At 43.5% G+C, this 15,298-nt stretch overlaps 1 protein-coding gene across 1 annotated transcript in view; it reads right to left on the reverse strand.

The window, feature by feature from the left end:
* NHS (Nance-Horan syndrome (congenital cataracts and dental anomalies)) overlaps window positions 1–15,298 on the reverse strand; it is a gene marked incomplete at its 5' end in the record, with an annotated part of 264,515 nt that overhangs the window by 87,396 nt on the left and 161,821 nt on the right. The window lies entirely within an intron of this gene.

The following is a 15,298-nucleotide window of genomic DNA, read 5'->3' on the forward strand; positions in this document are numbered from 1 at the left end:
TATTTCCTCACTCCTCTTTGCCTTACTCCTAGCAAGGAGAGACCAAAACCTGCCCTCAGGAAAATACACAGGTAAAATTTAGAAGAACATGAACTAGCAAAGGGAGAATAACTGGAAGACTACAAAAATACAAAATAATGTAGTTTATGGTGGGATCTATACCACTGTATATTTTTAAAAGATTTATTTCTCTTTCATGATGCTGATTATATATGTTCCCAAACTCTAAAGGGCAGTTTAAAATCTCATCTACTGCTTAACTTGGATATTTCCAACACTCTGAGTTTTCTGGAGTATTAATTTTAGTGCTCGTGTGCGCCGACTTAGCCCATTTCTGAGCTATACAAGATCCCTCTGGCAAACTCTGCCACTGCCTCAGCTCTGACCTACATCTTCTCGGTTGCCTAATTGAAAGCTTCTCCTGCCTGAAGATTGCCCATCAAAGTGTAGATGCCAATCTATATGCTACGGCACAGGGAAGAGCCCTGTGACAGATTGAGCTCCTGTTCCCAGAGGTGAAAGGCCATCAGCTGGGAGAGCTCTCTTTCCTTTCTCTCTCCTGACTGACAACCATCAGCAACCAGCCCTCTAATTCACGCTGCACCGCAGGAACTAAATAAACAACTGCATTAGGCAATTACTGCAATAAATGCCTTCCTTCTTCCCTCATTTCCACTACCAATTTGTTGTTGGAGGCAAAAGACCACCTTGTTGGAGTGGCTTAATTTTTTTAATTGCAAAATAACCACCTCACTGACAGGTGGGTTATGGTATGTGTTTAAAAATCCATTTAAAGGAACATAAAGTCAGATGGGCTGTAATGTAATGCAAATTTGAAAGTCTTTGCTTTTAATTCTGCTGTGCTTTTGCCAAGCTCAGGCATCCTCTATGGCAAACAAAAGATCCTTTCCCATGAAGCCAAAGTGTGTGTGGTTTTTTTATCCCGTTTTCATCCTCAAACATTTAAACTTTGAAATTGAGCTTGCCCAGTGTATTTAAGCACCCAGGAGTTTGCTGTGGAGGCCAGTCCAGCCTGCCCAGCAGTGAATGCAAGGAAGGCAACCTGTGATGGCAGATGTGCTATTTAACTACACCCAGCTATATGCTGTGCCTTTAGACAGAGATTTGCCTTGTACATATAGGTAGATCTTTTCCATGAATGGCATTATCTGATGATAAGGCCCAGACCTGATTTGATTAGAGGAATTTCACCTGAAACTGGAAAATTAAATTCTCCTGGCAGTCAAAGGCAAAATAACAGTAAGCTGACAACACATTCAAAATTAATTCTGATTTTTAGAAGAGATATCTTTTGGCAAGGTTGATTTTCCTTCCAATCCAACTTTTTTAAAACATGCAGCTCACTAATTATTGAGCAATATCAGAGGTTTGAAAATCTACTGAATGCTGTTGAAACAATTGAAACATTCAGATACATGAGAAAAGTGCGATGTGGTACTGATCTATTCAGCACGAAAACAGATTTGTATCAAAGTAGATGTCTACAGCTGAAAAGTCAAAAACATCTGCAAATTTACACTCATTTCTCTTCAGGCACCTTTGTGTGCATTATAGGCACATTTAAAAATGGGCTCGTGCAAGTATTTTACTTATATTTAATATATGTATAATTTCTCATTGTAAAAGTTTGTTGAGATACATGTGCAACTGAGGGTTGACAACCCCTTGTTTCACAACCCAAGCATTTCTACACATGCCACCCTGAGCTGCAGAGCAGCAGCATGCTCTGTGCTTGGCATCCTGAGGGAAAGGCAGCTACGACATGAGTGCCTGAACCACACAATGCAGTGTGCCCAAGAGGCACAGCCCCGATGCAGTGCCATGAGCTGCCCGCAGCAGTTTCAATACCTCCTGCTCCTGTCACAGGCTGCTGTTACCACAGCAAGGAAAGTCAACAAGAATGAAGTTTCAAACCAAACCATTTGTACAGAAAGGAAAAGGACAGGACAGAGACAGATGTTTAAAACCTCATGTCATTTGGCCATGGATCTGTAGGATTGTCAGTCACATCTGCAAAGTCTGCATGGCCCTCCATGGCCTCTCCAAAATACTGCCCTCCACAAGTGGATGGGTATTTGCATGAAGATGCAAGGCCTGTCTTTGCCTCCTGTTGCAATTTTCTCTTAGTGTTTTCCACCAAGCTTAGTATAAAATACGTGCACACATGGGAACACGGGCAAGTCACTCAGGGAAAAAGCAATGCTTGGAGCAAACAGAGGTTTAAAAGTCTCCAGCTTTGAAAGGCACCGCAGCAAAAGCAGGTGCTTCCACTCACACAGACAGGAGCTAACTGCAGGATCAGTTCTGGCCTAGAGACTCTCTTTTTTATGGTTATGTCCGCAAAGTCTTTGGCTGCTCTCTGTAGTTAGTGACCGCACACACAAAGGGGTCTTTCATAGCAGTGTTCTATAGGAAGCCAGGGCACCGAGTAAATGATACCTTAATGTTCCCTTTCAAAGCCAGAGTGGTTTGACAATGACGCTTGTTAGTGTACTGCCGTACGTTCCTCCTGCCTGCCATCCTCCAGCTTGCAAATAACTTTACAAACATCTCATATTTAGCTAGCCTCCAAAATTTTGCCAGTAATTGTTTATGAGCTACTTTGGGAAGATGCAAGGAAACAGCTATGTCTAAGAGTGTGGCTCCAATTCCCTGTTACAGCAAGCGGTCAACAACCATGCCACCGCCAAGAGAGGCATGTGCACCCAGCACCCCCAAGGACTGAGGCCTGTGGCTGTGCAGTCAGCAGGTAGGCAAACTGAGCAAGAATTCAGGGGTCTGGTTTATTTTTAGGACAAAGAATTACCCTTTTGCTTCTGGAAAGTCCAATAGGATTTTTAATGTTCAGCCTTAGGTGTGATGCTGGTTTAAACCTGAGGCACAAGTCAGCTCTCGCTATGGATCTCTGTTCACACCTGCAATATCAACATCAATGACTTTGTGGCCCAACGGAGACAGTGTTATTCAGTCCTGTTTAATTGACTACTGCAGCTTGCTACTTCTGTACTAAAGGTTTCTGGGTCTTTGCTCATTAAATGCGAAGCAAAGAGAGAAACACAAACAGCAACTGTCACAAAACCCTATTTTTTCCATTAACTGTGTACACTAAACTGAACTATCTTACTGACAGCTGATGGTGGAGAAGTTACAGGCGTTACAGCTGAAATTATCACTAAGTATGAAACTGAGCATTGCCAAAGCCTACAAACCCCCTTATGAATTCAAATTAGCACATTAAATGATAGCATGTTAACTGGCAAAGGAAAATGTCCTGTTTCTGAAAGCAGGGAGTTTCTTCCCCATGTGATCTGCTTCCCTCTGGAAAGGAATCTCTGTTTACCCACATTAGTTAGGACAGAGTTGTGTTTCAGTAAGTCAGTCCCATTTTTACAAGGAAGTCCTATTTTTATAAGGCACTGTACTTTTCAGAGACTTCATATCAAAATCCATCTTCTTGGGGTAGTAGAAGCAAAGGACTGCATGAAAAACAGAAGGCAAGGGTAGCAAAGACTACACTTGCTGAGTCATGTGGAAGGCATGTTTACAACAGCAGATCAAATATACTTCAATATTTTCATCATTATTCAATTTGAGACTCTTCTGATATTTTACAAAATGCTCTTAGTTTTGACAACTCAGATTATTAAGGGGGATTTTATGTACCCAGCCTAGTTTGAATGTGACTACAAATGCTTGAAAACAAAACATAAGAAAAAAAAAGAAAAAAGGGAAAAAGCCCACAAGTGAATACTAAGTAAACATATTTAGAACCATTGAAAAAGAAGGTAATTCTTCATCGCTTTTTCCATGGATTTTAAGTTGTATACTACATAACTGAAATACAAGCTGATGGAAATGTGATATAAATATTTTTATTTTAGTTTTGGGGAAAAATTATGTTGTGTTTTTGTTGGGGTTTTTTGAGCTTGCAAAATTAGCATTCACAAAGCCAGACAGCCAGGTGTTTTGTCTGTAAGAGATAAGCATCTCATCTCTCTCCCAGCTCTGTTTGACAGATGAGCACTATCCCATCACTTTCAAGGCATATCAGCCAAATGGAGATCTTCCAGCTGCACCCTTTGGAGCAGATCAGTAGAATGGTGCGTGGGAAATATACATTAGTAAGGTAGTTGTCTAAAGCATCGTTGGAGATACTTATATTTTGGAAAAACTAGCTACAAATATATGATACAGATCATCCTAAATAAGAGTTGGACTGCCATTACACAGCCTATTTTCTGTATCAGCAAAGCCAGCTTAGGAAACTCTTGCTTTCCTTTGTCTTCCTCCATGTTCTCAGCAATGTATATTAGGCTTTTTGCCATCTTAGAAAGGCAATAGTCACCCTCTGGAAATCCTGTCCTTTCCACTGAGCACAGAGGGAGCTCAGATGACTAGCCTGCACTTGGAGGCTAAGTGTGAGACAGTTAAAACAAGGTGATTATAGGAGATAAACCCGCAGAGGAGGGAGCAAGTGCTGAGGCTGTGCTCTGTTAGCCTATGAACTTCTGGTGGGTCCTTCCAGGTAAGCTAATGTTTGTATCTGTCAGGGATTCAGCACTAAGTCCAGACTCTGACCTGAGCTCTAGTACCACTAGCAGAAACCAGCTGCCAGCATGCCTTACTTCACAAAAGCTTTAGCGTTTGCAGCTCTGTTCAGCACCTGGCGAGTAGATGGGAAATCTGGGAAATCGACTGAGTTTCAATGGGCAACAACAGGAATGCCTATGAAATCTTTGTGCTCCAAGACCAATTTACAAATGACAGGAGACAGTGTTGTCACAGTGCAGATGACAGAACTGTGGGTGACCTAATTCCACAACAGATTGGCTTTTTATTTCACGAAGACCAGGTTTTAACTGGGCTTCTGTCATGACATAACCAGATGCTATTATATTCCTTATAACTTTAAAACTGGCTGTGCAACATTTGTCCTGTTGAAGATATCCCAGCACCTCAGCCAGGAGAAGGCATGATGCTCTGGTTCTGCCCTCATTTGCACAGGCTCAACACTGCTCCCTAGTATGTCCCATTCCTCTGTCTCACCCTTCATCACTGTCAAGATGTTCCTCAGGCTCCTTTCTTCCATCTTAGCATTTCCCCGCAAGCCTTGCCTGAAATCTTTATCGTAATACCTCTTGACACATCTGAACCACCATATTCTTGTCAGACGTTCTGGCCACCCAGAATCCAGCAACTTGTGCCACACTCCTGTGAAATGATACATCTTCCATGTCTTGCTTTGACAACTCGGCACTGGCCAACTGAAGTCTATTTTTAAAAGTGCTAAAAATAATTGTTCTTTTTGTTGTGAAAATCAGGATTAACCTGCTCTTCTATGCTAGCAATGTGTAGGGTTTCCTGGGGGGAGTCAGAGACTCACTCCTGCAAGGCTATTTTTAGAGCATCCAAGACAAGTTCCATAAACATGTACTAAACAGATTTTTTTAAGCAGTGCTTTTTAGCACATGTGGCTGCTTCTTTTTTCTGGGTTGGTGTAATTTGATGTTGGAACTTTCTCCACAACAGGGAAGAGATGGTGGCAACAAGTTCTCCATCACCTCTCCACCTTTTTTCCTCTACGACGACAAATAAACTCCTCCTGCATTTTCAAAGGATATCCCAGGTCTGGATATTACGAACTCAGGGCTACTTTCTTCTGGAGTATTTCTGACAGTCTGCTCCCCCTCAGGAACATGGGGAAAAGACAGTTGCAGACCAGCTGCAGCAGAAGTGATTGTACTGATCTGCTAATACCCTGGTGAGCAAGGGGAGCTGTGAAACACGGGACCAGGCAGATGCCTTTGACAGGCTGGTGGGACTCTCAAGTTATTGGTGACTGTGAGAGGAATCCCATCTTCTTCTCCTTCCCCACATCTGAACTATACCACTGTACTATAAATGTCCCAGGAAAGAGCTGGAGCTGGCCACAAACATCTCTGCCACTCAAGGGCTGATGCTCCAAATCTCACTTTTCAGAGAGGTTGCATACAGAGCTCTTCTATTTGCTCTTTCTTGTGGGCATATTTTAAAATTATTCTCCAGGCAGCAGCAAAAGCAGTAACAGATTAAGCTAGCCTCCAACTTAACAAATCCTGTAAAACAGTCAAGTGGCTTGTCTACAAAATATTTTGGAACTAGAAGCACCCAGCAGTACGTGCAGCTTAGAAAAGGACTATTTTCCTAACAAGCTTTCCCACGGTGGTGGTGTCAGTTCTCGGTGCCTTTGTATGCCCATGGATCTCCATCGGTAACTTTGGCTCCCTCATACTGCCATTCTCCCCCTGATGTTGCAGGCTCCAACAGGGCATCCTTGAATATCTTAGAACTTGATGATATACAGGATAAAACACCTTCATACCATTTTCTGGCAATTTCCTTCATTACATAAGCTATTTGCCCTACCAGCTGGGAGTGCTTCCCTCTAACACCTGTGGTGCAATTCTCCTGCTGGTTGCAGGGCACTGAATCACACATTTCTTAAGGGTGATTTCTGCCTTTGCAACCAGCCCAAACTCTTCAGAAGGATGCTGGTTACATCTACAAAGACAAGCCACGTGGTGTAGAAACTCCCTTCCCATTAAACATTTTCCAGTGTGGACATTTCCTTTCTAAACTGACCTGCTAACATGAGGAGTGAAAGGTGAACTGCTGCTCCTAAGCAGGGACCTTATGGGTATGTCTTTGAAGAGAAGGTTTTGAAAGTTGGTCATCTTCACATCTATAGTTCCAGTTTAAACAGGTGATGACTGAAGGAGTGGAAAACAGTGGTCAGTAAATATAAAAATAAATAGAGACATCAGGTGGAAAGGAGCAACAGAGCTTAGAAACGTTCACCAAAAATTTAGTGGCACTAGGAGTTGGGGGCACATGTAGGATTCAGCAAGACAGAGGTGGTAGAATAGTTTGTTATGAATGTTTTGACTTTTGTTACTGACTTTTATATGAACACAGCATCATTAGGAAATTTTGGCCAGTTTTCACATCCCCATGGTGCCACGTGGCAGATCAGAGCTTTGATTGTGAGCCCTTGCTCAGCATTTCTGGAAGGCTTCTGCTCATGATCTAGTACAAGTCAGAAACTTTTTCATATAGCTGCAAGGTATGTTAAGGAGTCTAGGGACATCAGAGACTGATGGGTAGAAAAAGCTGTTGTATGGTTCATGAATAAGCCACTGAAGTCTTAGTCTCCTCCTGTTTATTGACAAGCAACTCAATGACAGCAAGCTGTACAGCAGTACTTTGGAGTATGCTCATAAAAAGATATGCAAGGGGGCAGCAGGAGGGCTGTTCTTAATACCTACATTGTTTGCTCTTGCGATTTTTTTGTCCACTAGTTAGATACCCAAGTCACAAATAATGCAAGGCTTGTATTAGGTTTTTTTTGGTTTGGTTTTTTTTTTTACATGCATGCCTTATTTTCATATTCTTTTTTTTTTCTGTCTAGCTCTGTAAGCTTTTCCTTTTAACACTTCTGCCTCAACTTTTGGCAACACCTAGATCACATATTTAATTTGCTTTTTATCTCATCAGCTTGTTAGCTTTAAACAACTGACACACTCCATCAAAGGAAGAGAAAAACCAAAACAAGAACGCTATTAACCTCTGTTACCCATATAAACTAATTAACTCTAACCCCTCCCCAATTATCCCTGGAGAGGGGAACTGCTTTTATTAGCTTCCTGTTCTTTTTCACCCCTCCTCTCCGTGGCTGCCTGCCTTGCTCCTCAGGAGCAAAGCGCTGACGTGCCCCCATCTGCGGCTGCCCTTGCAGCCCCACGGGCTCTGCAAGCGCTGGGGCTGCTGTGAAATGCTGAGCCCTGCACCTCTGCTCGGCCATGGTGCCCTTTGGGTGCCTGGGGGAAGAGGGAGAGGCTGCTTTTCACTACAGCTCTTGGTCACACCAGGTTGTTTGGCCCATGGTCAAGGGTGGTGACCCTTAGCTTCTGACCTTGGATTACGTTTCAGGTTTTAAACGAGCTTCCAGTCTGCTGATTAAAGCTTGTTTGTTCAAAGCAAAAGGATTAAAAAGAGTAATTATAATCCCACTAATTTATGTGATTCTTCATGCTAAACCATGCCTGCATGCATAGACATCTGTGAGCACACGTGCCTGGGAAGGTTTTTGTGTGAATTTGTTTTAAACCTATGCCAGCAGTGAAGGAGACGCAGATTATTAACTGGCTGCTGTTAGTCCTCTCTGTGCCATACATATGTCAACACGCACCATTGTTCTCCCTTTTTCATTAAGAACTAACTAACTAACTAACTGAGGTATTTCAGTATGCTAAGCTCTTGCTTCTGTTGTTATTCAACAAGTAACCTGACACGAAAGGTGAGAGCAGCTGTGGCTATCCTATCCACCTCCACGCAGCTTCTTGGTCATCTCTTTTATCAAATAGAGCCACAATTGCACATTGCCAATGCACTGGATACCAAAGACAGACATTGTGCATGTGGAAGCAAATAATGTGGACTAGTATCTACTGACTGTATGAAGGTGAAGGGGCTCTTGGCAAGAGTCCAGTAAAGCAGAAGGCAGCAAGTAGGGGAAACTGTTCCACGCTTGCAGAAGAGATTGTCAATAGCAGGTCTGGGGCTGTAACCATCCCGATCATCGTAATGCAAAGCAAGTGGACCAATTCAGAGCTCAAAGCGAGAGGGAAGTACAGGGCTCCGGTCTCTTGGCAACCCCTCCCAGTTATTTTGTGATAAGGAAGGTGTCATATGGACAGTCCTGGAAACTGAGCTCCTCTCTGCAGCTGGACATAGTTACCTAGAGGGGCTTTGGACTCAGTCCTAACTTGCTTCAAAAGCTGCTTGAGGGATTTCTCAACATGCTTCATGACCTGGGCCAGGACAGTTGTTTGGATTAGGATTTGGTGAAGCCCCAGTTGAGCCAGCAGCCAGACCAGGGTCTGTGGTCCCTCTCCAGTGAACACTTACGGTGCATCCAGGGCTGCAGGACGCAGGGAGGGAGGACCCAGGTGGCCACAGCCAAAGCACAGGACCCAGTCAACCTCATCCTAACAGTGTCAGTCATAAAAATATCCATTTCTCTAACATATCCAGCTAGCACAGTTTAAGAGGCAACAGGTATTATACTGTTTTCTCTCCTGACAAAAGCTACAGACAGGAACAGGCACCTGGGCAGGCTTTACAGAACCTACAAGGTTTTGCTTTTGGTTTTGTTGCCTTCCCATTACCAGCTGAGCAGCAGTGCTGCAGAAACCTGCCTTGCCTTCCTCTCTATGGGGATGACTCAGGTTTATTCCATCCCAGGTTGTATGACACTCTAGTATTACCACTTAACTAACTAAAAAAATAAGGAGTGAATCTGATGTGCAGGCATTATAGAAGTGGCCCACGTTACAGAGAGTCTAGCTTTGATGTGCCATCACAGCTACAGCAAGTCTTTATCCACTCCATCTGTGTTGGTGAATTTGCGCGCTTTTCTTCTAAGGATGCAAAACTGATCCAAATCCAGGTGGTCCCCTCAGCTCACCTGAGAGCATCCCTTGGAAAAATAACTGCCAGCCTATCCTCCTCTTTGCTCTCTTTCTCTCCTGCCTGTGTTTCCCCTTTCCTGCCCCTGGGACCAGCCCCATGGTGCTCAGCCCACTGCTGGGCAGCCACTGGGGGGATGGTGGTACCACATAGGATGACCCCAACTGCTCCTCGTGGTGCCTGTCCACATGAGGCTTAGCACGCTGCTGGTGCTGGGGTCCAGCCAAAGCAGCCCCTCTCCCATCCCCACAGTGGTCTCTCTTGCAATCCATGGCCGTGCCTAGCTTGCACCTGCAAGACGAGTGTCCCCATCTCTTGCTCCTTGCTCCAACTCCATGTGAGAGTGCAACAGCAGCAACATTAAGGCAGCAGATTAGAAATGCTAAAAATTTTCAGTGTTCCCTCCCCATCCTCCTCTTTGGGAAACTGCTTTCAATCACTTTATGTACTGAAAACAAACATGAAAGGAAAAAATCCCCTCTGCCTTCAGTTGTCAGAGCAAAAACTAGAATTCCCTGAGCTCTTTTCAGAAGTGCTAATATTCTCCCCTAGGCCTTCATTATATCGCACACAGATCTGCAGTCCTCTGCACACAGACTGGGAGGGAACAGCCTTAAAAAGTTGGGCTGCTTTATGTAGGTATGTATGTATTTATTTATTAAAAATAAAACCAAAATTTGCCAGCACCAGTGAACAGCATATCAGAGAGTGTAATAAAAAGGGAGGGTTTTGTTCCAGTGGTAGTTGAACAGGCAATGTTCAGTCAGTGTGAGGGGGCCCCCTGATCCGGCTCAGAGGGAATATGGCTGATGTGTAGCTGGGTCCTCCTCCTCTAGCCTGGCATTTGCATGTCTCAAAGCATCTGAATTATGTGTCTGTAGTTACCCAGTTCTCCTTCCCTTGTTCCCAGAAGGGATCTCAAACTTCTGCCTGTTGTGACTGAGCAAAATGGTGTGCTCCCTGCTCCTTGTGCAAGATGCCCTGTGCATAAATTTCCTTGATGTTCTCCCTGCAAACCATTTTGATTTTGTCAATGGCACTTCTGCTTCCAGGCTCAGGAATACTGTTTGTTTTGAAATTGAAATTTGTTCTAAGGGAACAAATATTCTTAAAAGTCAAAATTCTAACTGAGGGCCATTTGTGATAATTTTAAAATCTAGACAATCCCCCAAATCATCACTAGATTTCCCATCAAACTAAAATAAATTACTTTTGATCAAAATCCTGTTCTCATTTCAACAACAGTGGAAATGCTTTGTTCAGGTTGCATTATCTTATATTATCTTATATCGCATTACTGTAGAGAAATGTTTCTGCTAAAAGGAAAATTATTTCCAACAGGAAAATGAAACCACTTGGTAAGATTAAGTTTAGAATGAAATTTTTAAAATTTACTGGAACACTTCAGATTTATTCTATCCAATAAAATTAAATTGCAATTAACAAATATTGGAGAGGCTTTTCAATTTTTAGGAAATCAGCACTTTCAACTGGAAAAAATATGCTGGGAAATTTCTGAGAGTGCAGGGCCAGCTTCATCCCACAGTTATAGGTCCCATTCTCTTGCTCATGCAGTTACAGATCTCATTCCTTGCTCATCTCCTTTTTCATCTATTTATAATCTGAATGAATCCTGTCTAGGCCTAACTAAAGTATAACCTGAGACAGGAAAGAGAAACACATTCAACATAAATGCTCTTTTCTCCTCAATGAACAGTTTTGAAAGCCACAATGAAAGCATAATACACAGATGCAATGACTGTAGATAACAGGTTTGAAACAAGAAGAAATGATCTTCTGTGTTTCTTAACTTTTCACAGTGTCTGTGGTTTCACTTGTACTGAGCATCCCACCTAACACCACTGTCCACATGCTGACATCGTGCAAGAAAGGAATTTGCTGTGTTGCACAGTATGAGTTTACATCCATAACAAAGGAAGTTGTGAATCTCATCTGTGGCCAAAGGACTTGGAAATCCAACCTCAGGCTTAATATAGCCCTATTTTACCAACTTGTGAATAAATTTCCAGGTCTACACAAACTGGATGCTCTTGGCTGGGCCTTTACCAGTGTAGCTCATGCCACCTCAGTGGGAAGATGCCAGCTTCTACCGCCTGAGCATCCAGATTAATATCACGCTACAACTACTCCTAGTGAAAGGAAATAAAGGTTCAAAGCTAGGCTGAGCTTTACAGTGACAGCTGAGAGCGCTCTGATGGCACCTCTGGCAGGTGGAGCCCAGGGATGTGGGCAGAAAGAGACCTGTGCCCAGGTCCCAGCCACTGGGGTCCTGTGTGCACACCTGGGCCAGCCCTCCTTCCCCCACCACCTCTGGAAGGGGTTTGAAGAGGGACCCTCATTTGAGGAAACCCTCCTTTGGTAGTGAGGTACCCAAAACACAAGGTAATTCAACCCAAACGCCAGTCAAAGACCAGGTGATGGGATGAGTAGCCAGTGGGTGAAATTCCTCACTAATTCTCATCTCCTGTTACCCACTTGTGAGTCCCTATATTTTTTTAGCATGTTACAATCATGGCTGTTGACTAACGGCAGGACGGCACTAGCAGCACCCTCACTCCTTGTCGTGGTTTAACCCCAGCCAGCAACTAAGCACCATGCAGCCGCTCACTCACTCCCCCCCCATCCAGTGGGATGGGGGAGAAAATCAGGAAAAGAAGTAAAACTCCTGGGTTGAGATAAGAACGGTTTAATAGAACAGAAAAGAAGAGACTAATAATGATAACGATAACACTAATAAAATGACAACAGTAGTAATAAAAGGATTGAAATGTACAAATGATGCGCAGGGCGATTGCTCACCACCCGCCAACCGACACCCAGCCAGTCCCCGAGCGGCGAATCCCTGCCCCCCACTTCCCAGTTCCTAAACTAGATGGGATGTCACATGGTATGGAATACACTGTTGGCCAGTTTGGGTCAGGTGCCCTGGCTGGGCATGAGAAGCTGAAAAATCCTTGACTCTAGTCTAAACACTACTGAGCAACAACTGAAAACATCAGTGTTATCAACATTCTTCACATACTGAACTCAAAACATAGCACTGTACCAGCTACTAGGAAGACAGTTAACTACATCCCAGCTGAAACCAGGACACTCCTGGAATAACTCCAGCACAGAAATGACATTTATAACACGCTGCCAGCAGCCATCCACATCAGCCCCCTCAGTTTTTAGATCACAGTTTACAGCAGATAGAGCTTTTTTGTCTCTCACTTTATTCACACTGCCTAAAGAAGAGAGAGAAGAGGGGGAAAAAAGCTCTAAAACGTTACTGTATTCAGCCCTTTTAAAGAAAAAAACACCATGAAGCACCATTCTAGTTGGGTTTCTCAAACACCCTGGGAAGACATTAACCTTAACCGTACTATTGCAGCCATACGATGTGTATGGAAACGGAGATTCATTTGGATTTCACTTGCTAGCCCAGAGCATCTTTTGGCTTTCTCCAGCGTTATGTGAATTAGATGAGTCTAAAATGTCAGTGTCAACACTACAACACTGGGAACAGAGACAGGAGTATGTGAATTGCCAGCCTGATTTGAGCCAAATTTCGCAAACAAGACACACCATAAGACATACACCTACGTTCATAGCAAGGCAGCTGCATCAGGGCAATAACAGAGTTTTCCAAGTGCAGAGCATCTTCCAACTGCCTCTAAGAGCCCTGTGGTTAAAAATTAGATCAACTGTGCTATATAAATGCTAGGATATCAAACTAGCAGCCTGTGTTTAGGATGAACCTTCCACTCTTAAAAGTTGAAAGTATTTTTAGTGTCGTGTCTCTTGAATCAGTTGGCTGTGCGAGTGCTGGAAAGCACTGGTTAATTCTAACTCTCCCCAGATGCCATCCCAAAGGTCTGAGCCATTTGTCCACTGCCTGGGGCCCAGGATTTGAGTGGTTTAGCATGTACTGCCATTGGTTCTTCTATGGCTACACAAGTATTAGAAAGTATTAGGATAAACAAACTACTTTGAAAACTGGTATTTTGCGTACTGCTTGCTGCTGAGTATCTAATAAGAAAGCCAAGTTTGTTCACTTGCCTCACTGGAGTAATCCTGAGAAAATCAATAACATAATCGAGATACAGCCATGCCATTCATACAGAAGCTGTAGTTCAGCTAGAAGTTGAACACGGCATGCCTCAGGCTGTTTTCCAAGGCCAAAGAATTTTTAACCATCATTACAGCACTGAGTGCATGCCATGCAACACATGTAATACACCCCCCCCTTTTCTTTTTACTAGAGACAAAAATCTCTCTGAAGCTGAACAAATAACAAACTATATTGTTTTCTGAGCTATATTATGCCCAGAATATTAACCCTCCATCCTCAGAATATATTCAAGACATGAGGCATCAATAAAACAACCTGCTTTTTTCAAAGGCTACTCTTTGGCATGACCACCTACCTAGAGAATTTGCCTCAAATGATCCTAAAGTACTGATTATAATTTTCTCGCTCTCTGTTAGATCAATTCTGGCTGATAACTGCTCTCAGCTAGTCTCTTCAGTGTTGATTAAGTTTGCTCCTGTAGCTCAGATACAACAGAGGTAAGGCGTACAAGGAGAAGTAATTTCTTTTCATAGATGGAGGCCAGCCCCGGACTGAGGCAAAGTGGATGGTCTCCTAGGGCAACACACTGCTTGCAGAAGTGAAATGGCCCTGGTCCTTCTACTGCCCTTGCTCATGCCAGAGCCCTGGCAAGGCAGGTTGGCTGCTGCTTCAGAAAAGCAATGGGCAAATGGGTAAGGTATTTCTAAAGAAGGGAGCAGGAAGCATCTGCTCCCATTGGTGGAGTTGCTGCTTTCAGCCCTCCAGGCTCCACAGGGGTAGCAGATCTGCTGATCTCCCCATCTCAACTCTTCACCCAGCTTTGGCCCCCTTTTTGCCACGAGGCTTTACTTTTGAAGCAGCAAAAATCATTTTTGCCTGTGCTGCTGAGCAGCTTGAAACAGCAATGTTAATTAGTCCCACAGACCAGACTTAGAAAAAATGGACAAGCTTTCAGGCACTCAAGTGCTTCTTATTTGATTAAGCTATTTTCTCCAAGTAGAACAAATTCAAATAACAGAATACCCTTTAAAATGGGCAACAAATCCAATTAACTGACAGGATCTGAAAGGATAGGGCAAGGAAGGGGAGATAAGGTAAAGTAATAAATTGTAAAACTGAAAAAAAAGCCCCACATAAAATGAGATGGATTTTGAGTGTTTCTCAGTGTGAAAGGAGCGACACAGCCAACAGGAATGGTTGCTCTACATGTTATGACCTGCTCAGTAAAAGCACTACTTGGTATCTGTTTAACAGGTACCAATGGCAAAGTATGGCTGTCCAGTGGGTTCCCAACCAGTCGGTATTCAAATTTAGAGGGGTCTGCATCACCAAGGGTGGAAGAAGCTGAAGCTGGATCTCAAAGTCAGTCTAGTTTCATAGGTCATACAAACCACCTAATGTGCTGTCACATCCCTGCTGCAAGATGTGGGCAGCATTGCTGAGGACCCGCTGAAAGGAAGCTGTATAAACAATGCTTCAAATGCTGTTTTTGCAAGGTCAGCATAGGGTAAGCCGGGGTGCAGCACGTGTATACACCCTTACTGAAACAAAAAACAACTCACTTTCTTACTGCACATACTGCATAGCTTGCTACCCAAAAGGAAAGGTCGAAAGTTAAGACAGGATTGATACTCTTCAAGGATGCCACTAAGGAAAAGAGGCTCTGCTCTTAACCATGGCACCACAGGCCCAGCA

This window comes from Haliaeetus leucocephalus, unplaced genomic scaffold (genome assembly GCF_000737465.1).
Source record: "Haliaeetus leucocephalus isolate CR32 unplaced genomic scaffold, Haliaeetus_leucocephalus-4.0 Scaffold795, whole genome shotgun sequence".
Lineage (NCBI taxonomy): Eukaryota > Metazoa > Chordata > Aves > Accipitriformes > Accipitridae > Haliaeetus > Haliaeetus leucocephalus.